Below are 17616 nucleotides of genomic sequence, written 5' to 3' on the forward strand. Positions count from 1 at the left end.
TGGGAAGCACTTTGACTACATTGTACTTAAAGCACTAGCACTTCAAGTAGGTTCACAAAAACTTGTGCTTGAAGGACATTTTCCGTGTATGTACTTGTACTTTGCTTGGAGTATTTGTTTTTTTCATGGTACTTTCCGAGGAGAGCACAACTCTCGACTTCAAATACAATGCTCAAATCTAGAAAAAAAAAAAAAGGCGCTTTGCTGTGTGAAAGTGCGTAATCGTCTTTTGTGACATCATTTGATCATTTCTCTAAGTAATGGCAGCTCGAAGACAGATACAAGTATAAGTGCCTTACAAGTTGATTCTGTTAAATAGTTTGTCAGCGAGAGTAAAATAACTACTCTGTGGCTACTTGACCTCATCCAATCTTCGCCACCACCGTTGAAGATAACTGATGCACCTCTGATTACCCCTGGGGCAATGCATACCAGTTTAAAAATAAGGGAACATAAAGGCACCATGAAAGGTTAACAAGTACTTGTGTTCTACTTGGAATGGACATTTTATTTATATTACAGGGAGTTTCAAAAAACGAGGACCATCTTTTTTGGTCCGGGTAACTAAACTATGCGTCGGAGAAAGCTCAAACTCCCCGAGAACATGATGCTGGCAGTTGGGATAGAATGGGGAAGCTTGAAAGCATGATGATGATTGGGGTTTGATGGCACAAGAGCGAGTGTGGCCATATTGCGCCAAGAAAGTTAATTTAAAAAGCCTAGCATGCAGTTACGTCTAAACTTACTTGTCTACCTATATCAGGTGCAAAAAGCCAATTGAATGTAGGAAACTTAAAACGCGAGCAAATGGTACCAAAGGTTTATCACCAAGCAAAAAATAAGGATGAAATGGAAGGTGGTTTCTGAAAAGTTCAGGAAAATATCTTCGACGCTGATGATCAAGAAATCTACAATTCTAAAGGATGTGAAAGACAGTTAACACTTTCCCACACTTTTCACAGATCTTTACATCTTCACCGCAGAGCAAGTGCAGGTGCGTCAATCGAGAATGACCAATTCTCAAGCGGCACAAAAGGACTTCCGAACGCCGGTCCCTATGGGAGGAACTCTCCCATACCTCTAAGTTGGGCTTAATAATGTGGAGTTTGTTATCGATCTGTGTGTCCCAATCCAGCTGCCATAACTTAATAATTGACTTGTTTAAGGCTGGCTTGAGGTCTTGATGTGGCAGGCCAAAAGACGTTTGTGCAGTTTTTTGCAGAAAGTGCAAGGCGGTCTGCATTCTCGTTACCAGGAATGCCCACATGACTGGGCACCCAGCAGAACTTTATAAGTTGTCCTAGATGGAAAGCTTTGTTTATCTGAAAGCGAACCTGCTGCACAAGAGCATTCTTGCTGTCTGCTAAAGATGAAATAGCTAAGAGAGCACTTTGGGAATCAACAAACAGAACTGCTTTGTTAATGTTATTTTCTAGAATATATTCAACAGCAATCAGGATACCAGACAATTCGGCGGTAAAAATAGTTGCTAGAGGGTTGAGTTGCCCAACTTCACTGAAAGCGAGAGAACAAACTGCACAGCCTACGCAAGTCAATGTTTTTGAGCCATCAGTGTAAAAGTGGAGATAGTCACTATATTTCTGCTCTAGCTCTGCGAACTCCCGCAAGAGAACAGAAGGAGGAACATCCATTTTGCTGTACCTTGAAAGGGACCAATCACATGAGATTGGCACCAAGTCCCAAGGAGCAATCCTATAGGCCTGTCTCAACAAGGCAGGCTCATCAAAGGAAAGGTGCAGCGACCTTGCCATGCTCTCAGCCCGAAGGCTCAAGGGCCGAACAATACTAGGCTTATTCTCAAAAAGGCGCAGTGAAGCATAGGTCTGCACAGCGGAGAATGAAGGGCGGTACGGATCGCTATAAACTTTGTAGGCATAACAGAGACTAAGATATTGTCTGCGTCGTTCAAGCGACATCTGATGCGTTTCAGCATACAGACTCAGCACGGGCGACGTGCGAAAAGCACCTGTGGCTAGATGCAGCCCCAAGTGATGGATTGGGTCTAACATCTTTGAAGCAGATGGTCGTGCTGACGCATATACCGGTGCACTGTAATCCAGCCGGGACCGCACTAGAGAGTTATAAATTCGCAGCAGACATCGTCTGTCAGACCCCCAAGTACTGTGTGACAGCACCTTAAGAATATTGGAAAATCGTAGGCATTTTTGTTTCAGTTCTTTCAGGTGGGGTACGAATGTGAGCTTTCTGTCGAATATGAAGCCTAGAAACTTATGCGCCTCCTTTACCGCGATGGTAAGGTTATTCAGATGCAGGGTAGGATCCGGTGACAACCCTCGACGCAGCGAAAAAGGAACGCACACGGTTTTGTCGGGGGAGAAACGAAACCCATTTTTGGCTGCCCACTTGCTCATTCTGTTGATTGTCAGTTGCAGTTGACGTTGCAACTATGCAGATTGCAAGAAACTGAAATTTGCACATCATCCACATACAGAGAATAAGACACTGTCGGTGGTATCACCTTAGGCAGGCTATTTATTTTAACAGCAAAAGGGGTGACACTCAGCACCCCTCCCCGAGGGACACCACTTTCTTGAAAAGACACGTCCGATAAGGTGGAGTCCAGACGTACTTGGAAGGTACGTCCCATTAACAAGTTCTGTATACATCGCAACATGTGACGCCGAACACCGTAAACATAGAGGTCCCGTAGGATCCCATAGCGCCAGGTCGTGTCGTACGCCTTTTGCAGATCAAAGAACACAGAAAGGCAGAACTGGCGGTGTACGAATGCCTCCCGAATAGAGGTTTCAAGGCAGACTAGGTGGTCAAGGGTGGAACGTCCAGCTCGAAAACCACATTGATTAATGTCAAGCACATTCTCAGTCTCCAGGAAATGAACGAGACGTCGATTAATCATTCTTTCGCAGGCTTTTCCCAAGCAGCTTGTGAGTGCAATGGGATGGTAGCTATAGTTGGTTGAGAAGAATCCTCACCAGGTTTCAGAAGAGCGATTACATGTGCTCTTTTCCAAACCTCGGGGAAAGCAGAGCAGTGCCACAATGAGTTATAAAAGGTCAGCAAACTGCCTAGAGAATCAGGTGACAGGTGTCTCAGCATCTCACAATGAATATTGTCTGGTCCAGGAGCAGATTGTTTCTTTACACTGAGAGACACTTCGAGCTCAGAGAGTGTAAAAGGCGTGTTGTATGGAGCGTCACGAGCCCCAGACAAAATGATTGGTTGTTTCTCTGCTGTCAAACTGAACTTTTTAAATGCTTCACTGCAGTTGCGTAAACTAGAAACGTCTTGGAAATGTTCCCCAAGAACATTCGCTTCATCTTTCAGGAACGTTGAAGATGATGCAGGGAAAAGTGGAATTCTGAAGGGTAAGTAGTCACCCCTAACCTTTCTAAGCCGATCCCACGCTTCTTTTGCAGGTACAAAGCTACTTAAGGACGTCAAATACTTCCTCCAGGAGCTTCCCTCCGCCTGGCGTCTTGTCCAGCGAGCTTTAGCTCTTCTTTTCTTAAACTCAGGTAAGTTCCTAGAAGTTGGATATCTACGAAAGACGCACCAAGCTTTGTTCTGGGACTTTCGTGTTGTTTTACAATCATCATTCCACCAAGGCTTGCATCTTTTAGGAAGACGACCAGACGTTTGAGGAATACTCCGTGTGGCAGCGCCTATTATAACCTCTGTGACATACAGTGTTCCTTCGTCTGGGTTCATGTTCGAGATTATAGAAGAATCGATTAGTGCCTCCAATTGAAAGATGGACCGATCTGCCTTGTCTAGCTTCCACCGAGGCATTTGCGTTAAAAGAGTCGGAAGAGAGACAGTACTCCCTAAAACGATAGGGAAGTGATCGCTCCCAAGAGGGTTACTAAAAACCTTCCATGAAAAGCATGGAAGTAATGAAGGTGAAGTAATAGAAAGGTGAATAGATGTAAATGAGTTGTGAGCAGAACTAAAAAAAGTAGGTTCTTTCCCGTTAAAAATACACAAGTTAGATGATAATAAAAACCGCTCAATTACTCGGCCTCGAGAATCAAGGCGAGTACTGCCCCACATAGAGTGATGAGCATTAAAATCTCCTAAAATTAGGAAGGGTTGAGGGAGTTGCCCTACAAGCCCTTGGAGTTTGTGAAGTGGCAATGGAACGTTTGGTGGCAAATAAATGGACACCACTGCTATGAGGCGGTCTAAAAGAAGGCGTACCGCTACAGCTTCGAGCGATGTGCAAAGAGGAACCTCCGAGGAGGCAACCCCACTCTGCACGACCACTGCTACCCCACCAGAACTGGTATTTGAACGGTCTTTGCGGAACACTTGATGATGTCGCAAAATTTGTGCATGATGTGTTTGAAGATGAGCTTCTTGTAAAGAAAGGGCAATTGGCCGAAGCTCATCCATAAAATAATTAACATCATCGATGTTGGGTAAGAGACCTCGACAGTTCCATTGCATAAAATGCAAGTTTCTCATTTAAGTAAAAAAGTACACAAATAAATTAATAAAAAGGGAAGAAAAAGAAAAGGAAAATTAATGCTCGCGATTAAAGAGGTAAATCGGTATAATCTATTTGGGAGCAGTCACAGGCTTCTTCCCTTTCGCCCACAGATGGTGCATTTTTTTTGTAAAATTTGCAAAGAGCGAACTTACCTGAGGAAAAAGTAAAGAAAAAAAAAGGCTTAGCTCCTATGGAAACGCAGCGACGCCACCGGTCTTCAAACAACACGGCGCCGTTTCGCACGGGAGACAAGAGATGGCGCAAGCGGTCGCGACGCCAACTGCCGCCAACGAACGAGCAGACGACGCCGAGAGCTGGCCCATTAGCAGACAAGGAACTGCAGTTCCTTGTTGTTACTGCGCCTGTTTTTGTTTCTGCGACTGTAGCCGCCTGCGGAACGTGCGCCGCTTTTGAGTCGAAAAGATTGTCTGCTAAAGACGCTCACCCGTATTCACCAGGCGCGAGTAGTGCCTGTTTAACCACTGACTAGCGACGTCATCGACTAAAATGATCACGTGGCAAGCGATAGTCGCCGCTAAGTGAGCGCTTGGTATTCACCGGTCGTGTTTAGGGCCTAGTCGCCCCGTGCGACTAAGGAGTCGGCTAACAAATCTTAGTCATGGGGTAGGGCTAGTTTGGCCGGTGTTTAGCGGGCGACTAGCGGCTTAGCGCCATTAAAGTGAACTAGAGGAGGGTAGTGAGATCAGGCTCCGAGGCGCACCATGCATTGCTGTGAAACGGCGCGTGTGGAAAGGTCCCGGATGTACGCGGTGGCGCTGCGGACGTAGTGGCTGTAGGATCCGACCGCCTCCGAGCGTTCCGAAGGCCCTGGGTGGGAAGAGTTGGCTTGCATTTTTGACAGCTCGAAGTGGCCCCCATTCTGAACCGCTTTTTATCCCGTGTTCCGTGTCTGCTGTCGTTTATGGTCATTGAAGTGCCATGCCGAATCGACGTCGACAACGCCACTACTGCGCTCCGGGGTGCCAGAGGGGCTATCAGCTGGCGGAAAGGTGAGCAGCCGTAGCTGTTCTCAGTGCCTTAGGAGGAGGAGCAAAGAAAAGTTTGGGAACGGAACTTGCATCGCCAGGATAAGCTCCTGGACGAAACGTGTTCGGTGTGTGAGCTTCATTTCGACCGATCGTTTATTACGCGAGACTTCGTTCACATTATAAACGATGAAGAGGTGCGCATTCTGCGTGGAAAGCCGCAGCTCTTGCCGGGCGTTTTACCGACAATGCTTCCGAATGCTCCGAGCTACTGATCAAAGAGAGCGTCGCAGCCAAGGCCCACGAGAAAGCGAAAAAACGCCGATGCTTCCTCAGTTGACGGTAAAAAAAAGGCCACACACTGCCTCTCCAACTGCCTGCAGCAGCACTGCCAGCACCACACCGGCTGCAGCCGATACCGGGGCGTTTGATGAAGCCTGTATGCCCGAAGAATACTCCACGCTGCGTGTCCCCTCCGAGTACTGGAGGAGTCGTCACCGAGCTCCGAGCCTCAGTGGTTTCGTGTATTGTAAGCTTAAAATGTGTGACAATGAAGTTTTATCCGAGAGAGTAGTGATTTGTTCACGAGACAGCATGCCTGGTGTATACACTGTTCATCTTTGTGGCTGAGGGAGGACGCGTCGTCAGCTGCGAGGAACCGGAGGTTCTTCTCCGAGACGTCGTCTCCTATCGTCTCTGTGGAGGTGCCGTGCCGACGAAAAATGGGTCTCGCGAACAATTCCGGTAAAATGTAAACACATTGGAACCTATCGTGAGATCCCCCCGCGTCGCGAAAATTAGAACCCGCGAATTATTTTGAAACTTCAGCTTCGACCTAAATCGCGAAATATTGAGCCTGCGAAAAATACGTCGTTTACAGTATTGTGTTTTTGCTGAGTTTAACCAATAAAAAGTGTATTCATGTATAAATAACAGGATTTGCTGTCACGAGTTCCTTTTGTCCAGTAGTATTTACCCAACAGGTTTTTTTTTAAATTGGCTTAACGAGACACATGATGGTGAATCAATAAAGGAGATTAAACCTTGGGGCTAGCTATGCACGGTTTCAATACTAGGTATAAAAGGAATGCCCTGTTAACGATTGCATGCCATTTTTGAGGCTTGAGCCGTGATTGTTTAAATGTCTAGGAAACATCAATATGATCCTGTCTCGTAAATATTACAACTAGCCATTTATGCGCGCGAGTGAAGGACTTCTTGACCATTAAATAGCTTCACCCTATTTCTAATGAGAGACTCGTAAAAACCCACCCGTCATAAAAAAAAAAAAAAAAAAAAAAAGAATTGCACGAACATTTTGGTTTTGAAACGCCGCCCGGGAAATTGAACTGGCGGTGTTCGCCTTCCACGTCGCGCATTTCTGCTTCGTACCCCGCGCATTAAAGCGAACACGGCCGGACGAATTGCGTCAATTTTGTGTCGCGTATTTATTTTATGGGGTTCAGACCTAAAATGAAAAACATTTCGAGCCGAAACGCTCCAACAAAGAGTGTTTAGTCGCGCAGCAAATGCAATGCGAGCCGCCCTGGCCACCCGCTTCATCCAGCCCATGCATCCGCGACGCCCTCTCGTGCCGTCGACACGAAGTGCGGCCGCCGTCAGCGCGCTCTGACCTCACTACCCCTCCTCTAGTTCACTTTAGCGCCATGGCCGACTCGTATCACCGCTGACCGCCAGCGCTATAACAAAGCACTTACTGTCTCGGAACGCTGGGGGACATATCTAGAAAGAATCGGAGGAGCAAATATTGACTAAATAGCCATGTTCAACGGCCAGAGACATTGCTAAAGCGATCTGGCAGGGCGGTGGACGGCGCGAAGCAACGCATTTACGGGCGCTGGATGGATGGATGGATGGATGTTACTGGCTATACCCTTTGTAGCGGGTGGTAGCTTGCGCCACCTAGCCTAAGTCTAAGAAAGACAAACATTTGATTTGATTTCCCGCGCCCTTCTAAGCCAATTTTCTACCCCCTAACTATCACCAGGTAGTGTGGGATATCACCAGGATGACCTTTGGGGGATCGGGCAAAAAAACTAAAAACATCACCCCCCGCCTCTTCCCCCCGGCGAGGGAGTCGCCAATTTTCCTCTGGTCAGACCTTGTCGGCGTTACCCCCGCACCGGACCCACTGGGAGACAGGGTTGAGACTTTGGGCCGGAGCCACGCGGGAGGGAGTCCCAATTTTCCTCTGTCCCGCCTGTCCCCAGCTGTGCTAGTTAGTTCTGTATCATTCAATTTTCCCTAGATAATTTCCACCAATCTTCTAATCGCCTCTTTGTGACTGCAATCCTCTTCTCCTCCGTCCCTCCATCGTCGCCAGCAAACCCCAGGGCCCCGGCCAGATCTGTTACCCCTTCAGGGAGTGCAGGACGAAGCCCCGTGCACTTTAATACCAAGTGCTCAAGTGTCTCACTCTCATTATGGCAAGCAGCACATAATGTGTCTATCTCCTGAAATTTAGCCCTATACGTCCTCGTCCTCAAAGCCCCCGTTCTCGCCTCGAACAGCAAAGAACTTCCTATTGAGTTGTCAAACACATTTTCCTTTCTTATGTCCTGCTTTCGTGACCTATACACTGTTAGAGCTGATTTATCCTGCATTCTTTCTTCCCACATTTTCCTCTCTGCCTCTTTCACCCCTTTTTTCACTGAAGTAGTCTGTTCAGCCCCATCACCAGTGTGTAGGTATTTAAATGTAAGCTTTCGAGTTCGGTTTGTCCATTTTGTGTTTAAACTTTTCATGTACAAATATTTGAATACTTTCCGTGCCCACCGCGTATCATCCATTTCGGTCAACCTTTGTTCAAATTTCAACTTACTAACTGCCTCCCTGCTCTCAAAAGACGACCATCCCATGTCCCCCTGTACTCCCTCATTTGGTGTTTTTCCATGTGCTCCCAGTGCCAGCCTGCCTACGCTTCTTTGTCGAATTTCTAATCCTGATCGAACCTCTGATTTCATGCACAGCACTGCATTGCCAAAAGACAGCCCTGGCACCATCACTCCTCTCCATATACCTCTGACCACTTCATATCTATTATAGTTCCATAGCGCCTTGAGCTTCATAATTGATGAATTTCTTTTCCCTTTTCTAATTATATTCTCCTCATGTTCCTCTAGATATTTCGCTCCCTCATTGAGCCAGACTCCCAGATATTTGTATTTTCCTACTTGGTCTATTTCAATGTCCTGTATCCTCAGGGGTTCCCTCTTTTTGTCGTTAAACACCATTACTCCAGACTTTTCTCTACTAAAACTCATGCCCATTGTGTCCCCTTCCTCTCCACATATTCTAGCTAGTTCCTGTAACGTATCCTGGTTATCTGCCATAAGTACTATGTCATCGGCATACATCAGTCCTGGTATTACCTGTAATACATTTCTCCCTCCTTCCATATAACTCACATCAAAACCTAAGTTGCTCTGCTCTAGTTTCTTTTCCATTTCCCTGAGATATATCATGAAAAGCAGAGGTGACAGTGGACAGCCCTGCCTGAGCCCTCTTTTTATCGCTGCGGGTTGTGTAGTTTCTGCCTCCCATGCTATAATTACCTCATTGTCTGTATACACCTGCTGAAGAAACCCAACCAAATATGCATCTAAGTTATATTCCCTCAGCTGACTCCAGAGTTTTTCCTGGCTCACATTATCGTACGCTCCCTTGATGTCCAAATAAGCCAACCACAAAGGAGTCTGGTTCTTCATTGCTATTTCTATACATTGTGTGGTGACGAATAAGTTATCTTCCAGTCTTCTATCTCTTCGGAATCCATTTTGGAGCTCACCCAGTATTTGATTTTCTTCTGCCCATTCCTCCATTCTCCGCTTTACTATCTGCATAACTACTCTGTATAGAACTGAAGTTACCGTTATTGGGCGATACGACTTAATGTTGTCTTTGTTTCCTCGGCCTTTATATATTAGTCTCATTTTACTCAGTTTCCAATCCCTAGGCACCTCTCCTCCCATAATTATTTGATTTATTGTATGTCGTAACTTCAATTTGCTTGTTTTTCCTAGTGTCCTAATGAGTTCCATGGGTATGTCATCTGGGCCTGTCGCTGTACCTGCTGGAACCTTACTTTCTGCCTTATCCCATTCCCTTGCGGTTGTCTCCATTGTTACATAATTCTGCTCCTCCTCTATGCTGCTGCTGTCAGAGTTATCTTCTCTCCCCCTCTGCGCAAGCTGCGAGAAAGCCCCTTCGATTGTCTGCCTAATATATTCCCGTGCCTCTTCCCCCTCCACTCTTCTCCCTTCCTGTGTGGTTAGTACGTGTTGGAAACTATCTGTCTTTCTCCCTTGCGCTTTAATATGTTCCCAAAACCTTTTCGCTGCATTCCTATCTTTTTTATTTATTTCCATCATCCACTGCACTCCTGCACTCCCAATTTTGGTCTGTATTAAAGCTGATGCCTCCCTTTTTCGCTCTTGGAAGTTTTCCCATTTTGATTCTACCTCAGTTGGCAAGGCTCCCCTTTTCTTTGCCCACCTATGCTCCCTAGATGCCTCTTGGCGCTGCAATATGGCTGCTTTGACCTCCTTATCCCACCAGCTTTTTGGTTTGTGTTTTCGTTTTTGCTGTCCTCTTTGTTTAATTCGATGCTTCTCTAATTCTCTTTTAAAGATTCCTATTAGATCCTCATATGCCCATTCCCTTTCTGGTTGTTTCGATACTATGTTCTCAATGCTTTTCGATACTTTTTGTATTTGATCTTCACTCAGTTTAGGTTTACCCACTCGTTCCTGGACTTGCTGTTCTGGTTTGGATGCACCAAATTTAATCTTAATTCGTTTGTGGTCACTCCCTAAGCTTTTTGTTCCTTCCTCATCTATTTCCATACTTCCTAACCTGGCATACAGTTTGTGGGACATGAGGCAGTAGTCTATAGTTGAGTGCGAGTTGTTTCGTTCCCACGTTATTTTGCCGTCGCATTTTACTTGAGCATTCACTAATACTAGGTCAAGGGCATCACAGAAATCTTCTAGCAACTTTCCGGTTGTGTCTGTAAATCCATCAAACTCTTCTAAATGGGCATTCATGTCTCCTATGATAATTATTTCCTGATTAAGGCCAATTTCTCTAATGTCCCTTGAAATACATGTAAAGTGTTTTGTATTTTCCTCCCTCGAGTCTTTTCCTGTTTTCAGGTAGGCAAATCCCAGAAGAGTGTTGAGGCCTGTTACTCTACCATTCAACCATAAGTGTTCTCTGCAGCCTTCCCTCTCTCTTTTCCAGTCCTGTCCTTTAACTAACATGCCCAGACCCCCGCCCTTGCGTTCACCTTCCCTCCGGTTGCATCCCATCCAGGAGTAGCCTGATATGTATGGTGGTTCCTCCTCATCTCTAAGGTGCGTTTCTGCTACCCCATATACTGTGAAATTTTCAGCCTCCAATTGTTCACCGATCTCCTCCCACTTTATTCTGTTTCTACCCCCCTGCATGTTTATGAACCCTATATTGAGCCGATTCTTTCTCTTATTTTTTCGGGGCTTCCTCCTGCTCTCCCTGCTGCTCCTGCGGTACTCACACCCAGTAACTTCTTCCGACTCTGGTACCGGTCCATCTTCTCCCGCTATGTTGCCATTTAGCCAAGGATGCTCTGTGCTTCTAGCTCTATATTCCCTCTCTTTCCTAACTCTACATTTTTTCTGTTTCATCCCCCCCTCCCCAGCCCCGGCCTCTAGGCTTCCGCCCTTAGGGACCTGTGTGTATTTAAAAAATTCCTCACTGTGCATCCAATCCTCCGACCCACCCTCCTTCCGGTGTGCTCCCGGTAGTGAATGCCGTCCGCAACAAATGGACTGGCAGACGCTGGCTGGTACACCTCTCTGTTAATATCAATTACCTCGTACCCCAGCTCTCGCCCCAGTCCCTTTATGACCGCATTTGCCCTGACCACCTTCTTCTCAGTTTTTACAGTCTGCCCCTGAATCTCTGGAATCGTGCACATGACGATTTGGACTCCCTCAGCTGTCGCCTTCAGTTTCCGCACCCCGGCTTCGATTTGCCTCCCCAGGTTCTGTTCCCTTCCCTGTAAAACGTCGTTCAGCCCAGCGTGTATCACCACCAGGTTCTGCCTGTCCATGCTGTCCCATATGTGGTTCTTTGCCCCCTCCATAACCTTTCCGATGCAGGCACCCGGGTACGCTTGCACTGTGACCCTCTCATCGTCCTTTACCTTCCAAGCGAGACCTGCCTTGAACCTGTTCACGTTCGAACTTCCAACCACAAGGACCCTCTTTTCCTCACTTGGGCCCGTTCCAGTCGAGCCCCCTGCCAGCTGCCCTTTCTGGTTCACCGCATTTGTCTCCCTATTCTTCTGGCTGTTCTGCGTCAGCGCCCATATTCGTTTATGTCGCTGGCAATGCGGCTTCCGTGTTTCTCCCTGACGTTGTTTTGAAATTTTTCGTTGTAAAACTCTGTCTAAGACAATATGTCTCTCATTGTAACTTTTTTTTCCTAAAAAACATTTAAATATTAGTTTTTATAGGATAAAATACCCATTTACGCAGCGGCGTTGAAGTTCGCGTGCCCGTGACCTATCTTTTTGTGTCACTTCCGCTTCTTAGTTCTGACTAGATAGTCACCCGCTCGCTTCGCGCTCGTGAATAGCGCAGAACATAATCGCTCGTTAGTCGCGGATTTCTCGTTTAGCTCGCAACTACTTATACCCTTGTTACACGGGCACACTTAACTGCAGTTACGCTAAACCACAATTAGCGCACAATACCTGCCGACAACATTCTGCGGCGATGCAGTCAGAGCTATGGGCGAACGTGCGCTTGAGCATCTTGAGCACCCACCAAAGCAGTGCACGCGCTCTCTTTACTTCTTTTGAAATAGCTGTCCGAGGGTAAAGTGCGGCATCTGTGCTGCCACGTAACCGCAGTTAAAGCTGAGTTAACCGCGGTTAAGTGTGCCCGTGTAACAGGGGTATTAGTCGTGCTACTAACCTTAAAATGCCGCTAGTTAGCCGCGCCTCGTGAATTGACTCTCGGTGCCGTATGCTCGCTCGTTGGCAGCGTTCGTTGCCAACGAACGCTGCCAACGCACGCATCCCTGCCCTGCCCTGCCCTGCCCTGCCCTGCCCCCCCCGCCCCCCTCCCCCCCCCCCCCCCCCCCCCCCCCCCCCGGTTCCGGAGCCCCTGTCGCCCCTGTCACAGCGGGCTCCGTGGTCTTTCGCTCGGATCGTTACGCTGCAAGGGTTCGCTTCGGCGCGAGGAAAAGCGCGCTAGAGCACGCGAGAAACATCCGTCGAGGCGAAGGGTGTACTTACATGTTTGCCGGGTTTTCGGCGTCCCACGGCCTCCAGAGATGTCGCACTCAGTTAAAAAGTTAAAAGAAAGGTTAAAATAACAAAAAAATAAAAAATAAAAGGTTAAAACAGCGCGAAAGACAACGGACAGGGTAAAGAAGGACACAGACAGAGCGCTGACTCGCAACTAAAAAATTAGTTGCGAGTCGGCGCCCTGTCTATGTCCTTCTTTACCCTGTCCGTTGACTTCTGCGGCAACCCCCGGTCACAGTCCCAGTTTCGCGGCGCTGACATTAGCGTCGCCAACATTAGCGGCGCTGTGCATAGCGTCGCCACCGGCAGCAGCGCTTAGGTGGTGGGGGGCTCTATTAATACAAAAATACAAATATAAAACTTTGTCCGCTAACAGTAATTTCAACAAAACGTCTTCACCGCACCATGAAAATAAAATGCAATTTATTTTATATATTTCTTTCTGTTCGTTCTGTTTTCGGTCTAAAACCAAAACTCTAAACCGACCCGCTGGCCTCGCCGGTGCCCATAGAGATCATACATACTAACTCTAGAGGAAAAGGTCCGCCATTTTCCCATGCATTCTGGCTGCCGCAAGCGGCGGAGCATGCAGGCAGACCCTCGGGGTCCCACATGGTTACCAACTGCCTTCGATTTCACAAATATATCATCAGAGCAGTTTCATGAACCTCAACAATCCATGAACTTACCGGTGAAAGATATCCGCGTTCCTTTCGAAGCTTTGTTTTTGCATAGCACGCAGATGTACGGCCTCCCGTCAACACTAAACTAAACCAGATAACCGGCTTCGGTTATTTGGTTTAGTTTCGTATTTCCGGGCGCGGGCGGTCACGCTCGGAAATACGAAACTTCGCAACTACCAGATTTTCGAGATTTCGACAGAAGGGAAGTTAATGCAGCATAATGAGTATGCTGCTTTTTATAAACCTTAGAATAGCACAGAATTTAGTTTGCAACGCTAAATTATCACTGTTTATATTGCTGAGAGTTTTCAGTCTTCGCGATTACCATTGCGACTGTTGTGCTTCAGCTGGCAACATTGCTTTCTTTCTCTTGTGTTCTGTCTCTCTCTTTCGCGATCTTTCACTCGGGACCCAGGATGTCGGCGCGCGGGATTTGCCACTCCTCCTCACCCACCTTTACCCCCCCTGCCGGTGCCCTGGAAGGCCTGGAAAACGCCGCTGCCCCCCCCCCCCCCCCCCCCCCCCCCCCCCCCATTCGCTCTACCCTCGCCCAAATTTGAAACTTCGTAACGGCGGGTCTGCGGTGTCTCAAGCTGTGGTCCTGTGGTCTCAAGCTCGCTGTGATTGTTGAGGTGGCATCATAGAGTAATATAGTAAACGTAAAGAGAGGACACAGGAGCCGATTCGCGGCCCAGATAGTGCGTTTAATACCCTCCGCTACGTGGCGCTTTTCTGCAATTTGGTTAAAATTAATTAAAACTCTTTCTGTGAAAAGTATTTATTTTTTAAATGGCAATGCTTTAAAATTATTTAAAGTATTTAAAACGACTAAATAGTTTAAATCAAATACGTCACAAAAACCACGTAATGAATGGTGCCTGCCATGGCCTGCCTCTGCCTGCACGCTGTCGCCTCTGCATCATTCTGCATGGCCTCTGCTCGTCCCTGCGTCGTTCGTCTGTGCCGTGCGTGCCGTCCATCTGTGCTTTCTGCTGCATCATGTTCGGTCGACTTTGCATCAATCAAGGTGACGCATGACCGCCCGCGTGCTCGCATGCTCGGCGTGAATTCGTGGAGCCTATCGGTTCGAGCTTCTCGCGCTGTTGTTTCTGCCGGGCTGTCTGGCTGCACTTGAACGTGTGTGCACGTTGATTTTCGATGAGATTGTTTAAAAAAAGAGAATAATTTAACTAACGACCCTGCACACGGCATTGTCCATGGGTTTACAGATGACGGTGTTGAACGAACCTCTAACATTGCAGATAGAGCCGTGGTTGTTATGCTGTCTGAAAGTTCCAGGAGGTGCGTTTAGCCCCTTGCATACACTGTTGTGCACACTCCAACATCGTCTTCTGTTTAACGCAGTCTCCTCATTTCTCTCATTCGGGAGCTTAAGACTGTTTGCTTCACAGTAAAGGCTGTGGTCTGTGGTTAGGGGGCTTCAAACGTAAGCTTGGTGTGTGTGTTGATAAGCCATTTTTTGAAGTTGACAACGAACACGTTTACTTTGTCTTTGATGTTCCGCACCTTCCCTAAAAAAGCAAGAGAAATCTCCAAGCCCACAAACTTTGCATTGGAAATGAGGTCCTTGAGTGGTTTTCAATTGTTGAACTTTATTGTTCTATTCATGAGATGAGCTTGCAATTGGCTCCGAAACTTACTGAGAGACACATTGTTTCAAGAACCTTTCTGTAACATGGTAGAAAATTGTGCCCCACAGGTACTGAGTGCCTCACTCTTTCTTGCAATCATATCCCTTGTTTATGCCAAGGAACTTCCTGAGGCAGCCATGGCTACGGCTTATTTCTGTGATAGGATATGCATACTTTTTGATTGTCTAAATAGCTAATAAATTCAAGAAGACAGGGCAGAAGTTGCGTCATGCCATTCTGAAGGGAGAATCTGAAATACTTGATTTTCTCCACCAGTAACTCGGATGGATTTCAGCATGGCAGTTCCAAAGTAGGAGGCAGCCATAAGCCATCATTGGGTGGCAAGTTACTATAAAAAGTGTCCTCATGCTCTGGGATGAGCTTTCAAGCAGCCATGACGTACACTACTGATTTCAAGCAGCCATGACTTACTTACTGACGCCTGCAGCAAGACACACTTGAGAACGTTTTTAGAGCTATATACGACAAATGCTGGGCTGCAACGCAAACCCAAATGTGCATCAGTTCACCTCAGGACTAAAACACCTCTCGATAAAGAAACTGTACAAACTGTCGGACAATGAAAACGTAGATGATGACAAGGCTGACCTTCTAAAGGAGTTGCAAATATCTTCGCACCATGAAAGTTTAATTTCAGACATTGTGGAATGTCTTCCAATTGATAACTTCCCGCCACTAGAGGATATTTCTGAGCTGGCATCAGACATCAGGTCTAACATAATTGATGACTCGTCCACTTTTTTATTACGTTTGGGGCTATTTGATGAAGCTTTTGCTTGAACCGACAACTTACAGCTATGGCTGTTCTCAGCTGCTATCGGATGAGTCTAACAACTTGACCAAGCCTCACCAATACTGTCTTGTTCCTAAAGCATACCACGTGCCTGGAAAATTCTTCGGAGACTTAGTAGTACCATCACAGGCTGCCTTTCATTTCATTCAGCAACTAGAAAGTCACTTTCTTCCCATAATAGAGAGTGTGACACATGTTCGAGGAGTGTGTGCCACCTTGTATAGCACACTTTGAGGTCTGGGTGGTTTTATCCTTTGCCCAGAGGAGTACCACAAAAGGTTTTTAAGATTGTTTCGCAGATTACGCTTGTGTTGACATGTTTGATTTCTTAACCGGAATTTGGACAAAGTTCGGTTGCACTCTTCGGTGGCTAGTAAGCAACGAGACAGGTTTAACTGTTAATAGTGTATTAACAGAGGCGGTTGCCAAACCAAAAACAAAAAGTGCTTATCAAGTGGGCGCTGCAGCTTGCTCTCCAAACATTTGTTTCCCCTTTTTCCAGCGAATGTGTATCACGGCTCCCTAACAAAAATATTTGTCCACTTTCTACAAAATTTCGACTGAAAATTGTGTATAGAGGCTAAAAATATTTGAAAGAAAATGTATCCACTTCCATAGTTTTTTAGCCGCTTTTTTCTGAACAATTTCGGGGGATGTTTAGGGACGTTGAATCTTGTCAGATTTCGAATAGAGTTCTCATTGTTTGGTAATGGCTCGCCCGCAGTGAGTTTGAGGCTAGGCGAATTGGTGTTTTTTTATATTTGCCGGAAATCGGGAATTTGTACTATCCGGCGTGTGCTTCGCACTGTTATTATACTTTTATGACTGGTAATGATAGCGATGTCTTATTTATTTTTGCACTTACTTCCCGTACCCGAGTCGGCGTGAAAGTGAATGTATCATACAGCATGTTCTCCGTGGAAAGGTTTTGTTAACTTGGTTCCGCTAAGAATCTATTACGAAGTGTACGATATGCTGAAGTCCTTCATAATCATTTATTTTTGTGAGTATCGATCTCTTTCGTATAAAACATACAGAGCTCCTGAAGTAGATCTTGTATACATGGATGTGGTCCAATAAAATGTGTTCGAACCACTTATTGTTGGTGACCCCAAAATGCTCCACCAGTCAGGAGTCAATGCGGCGATTGTGTAACTTCAATGCTTTACAATAAAAAAAGAACAAGAAATATATATACTTCTGCTTTGTGAAGTAAGTTGAAATATTGTTTGACACATTTTGCACGGACTCTATCGTAAAAAATAAAGCAAAAGTGCGTCAGTATTAAAAAAAAAAAAAAAAAAGCAGCGGCTTCGGGAGTCCCGAGAGCCGAGCGAGGCGGGGAGGAAAGAGAGAGGAGTACCGGAGAACCGGAGCAGAAATTAACGCCCGAACCGAAACCGAAACTAACTTGACCAGAAACGGAATGAGATTATGCTTAATACCGCCCGTAGGAGCGCTACCTGTCACAGGTCTATCTGGGCCGCTGGGACCTATGGCAGTGTCCGCTCTTTACCTTGTGTATATTACTCTATGGTGGCATCGCGAACGCGCTCGCGATACCACCTAGCTGACCTAGCGACCTAAATATTCTAAGCTTAAATGGTAAAACAAAATGGCTAGGTGGCATAAGCTACCGCCCGATCCAAAGGGCTCAGCCGCATTCATCCATCC

General features: G+C 46.5%; 1 pseudogene; it reads left to right on the plus strand.

The window, feature by feature from the left end:
* Positions 1–5326: 5326 nt before the first annotated feature.
* Positions 5327–6404, plus strand: LOC121835517 (annotated as a pseudogene).
* The last annotated feature ends 11212 nt before the right edge of the window (positions 6405–17616 follow it).

The sequence above is a fragment of the Ixodes scapularis genome, unplaced genomic scaffold, assembly GCF_016920785.2.
Source record: "Ixodes scapularis isolate PalLabHiFi unplaced genomic scaffold, ASM1692078v2 PGA_scaffold13__105_contigs__length_92229423, whole genome shotgun sequence".
Classification (NCBI taxonomy): domain Eukaryota; kingdom Metazoa; phylum Arthropoda; class Arachnida; order Ixodida; family Ixodidae; genus Ixodes; species Ixodes scapularis.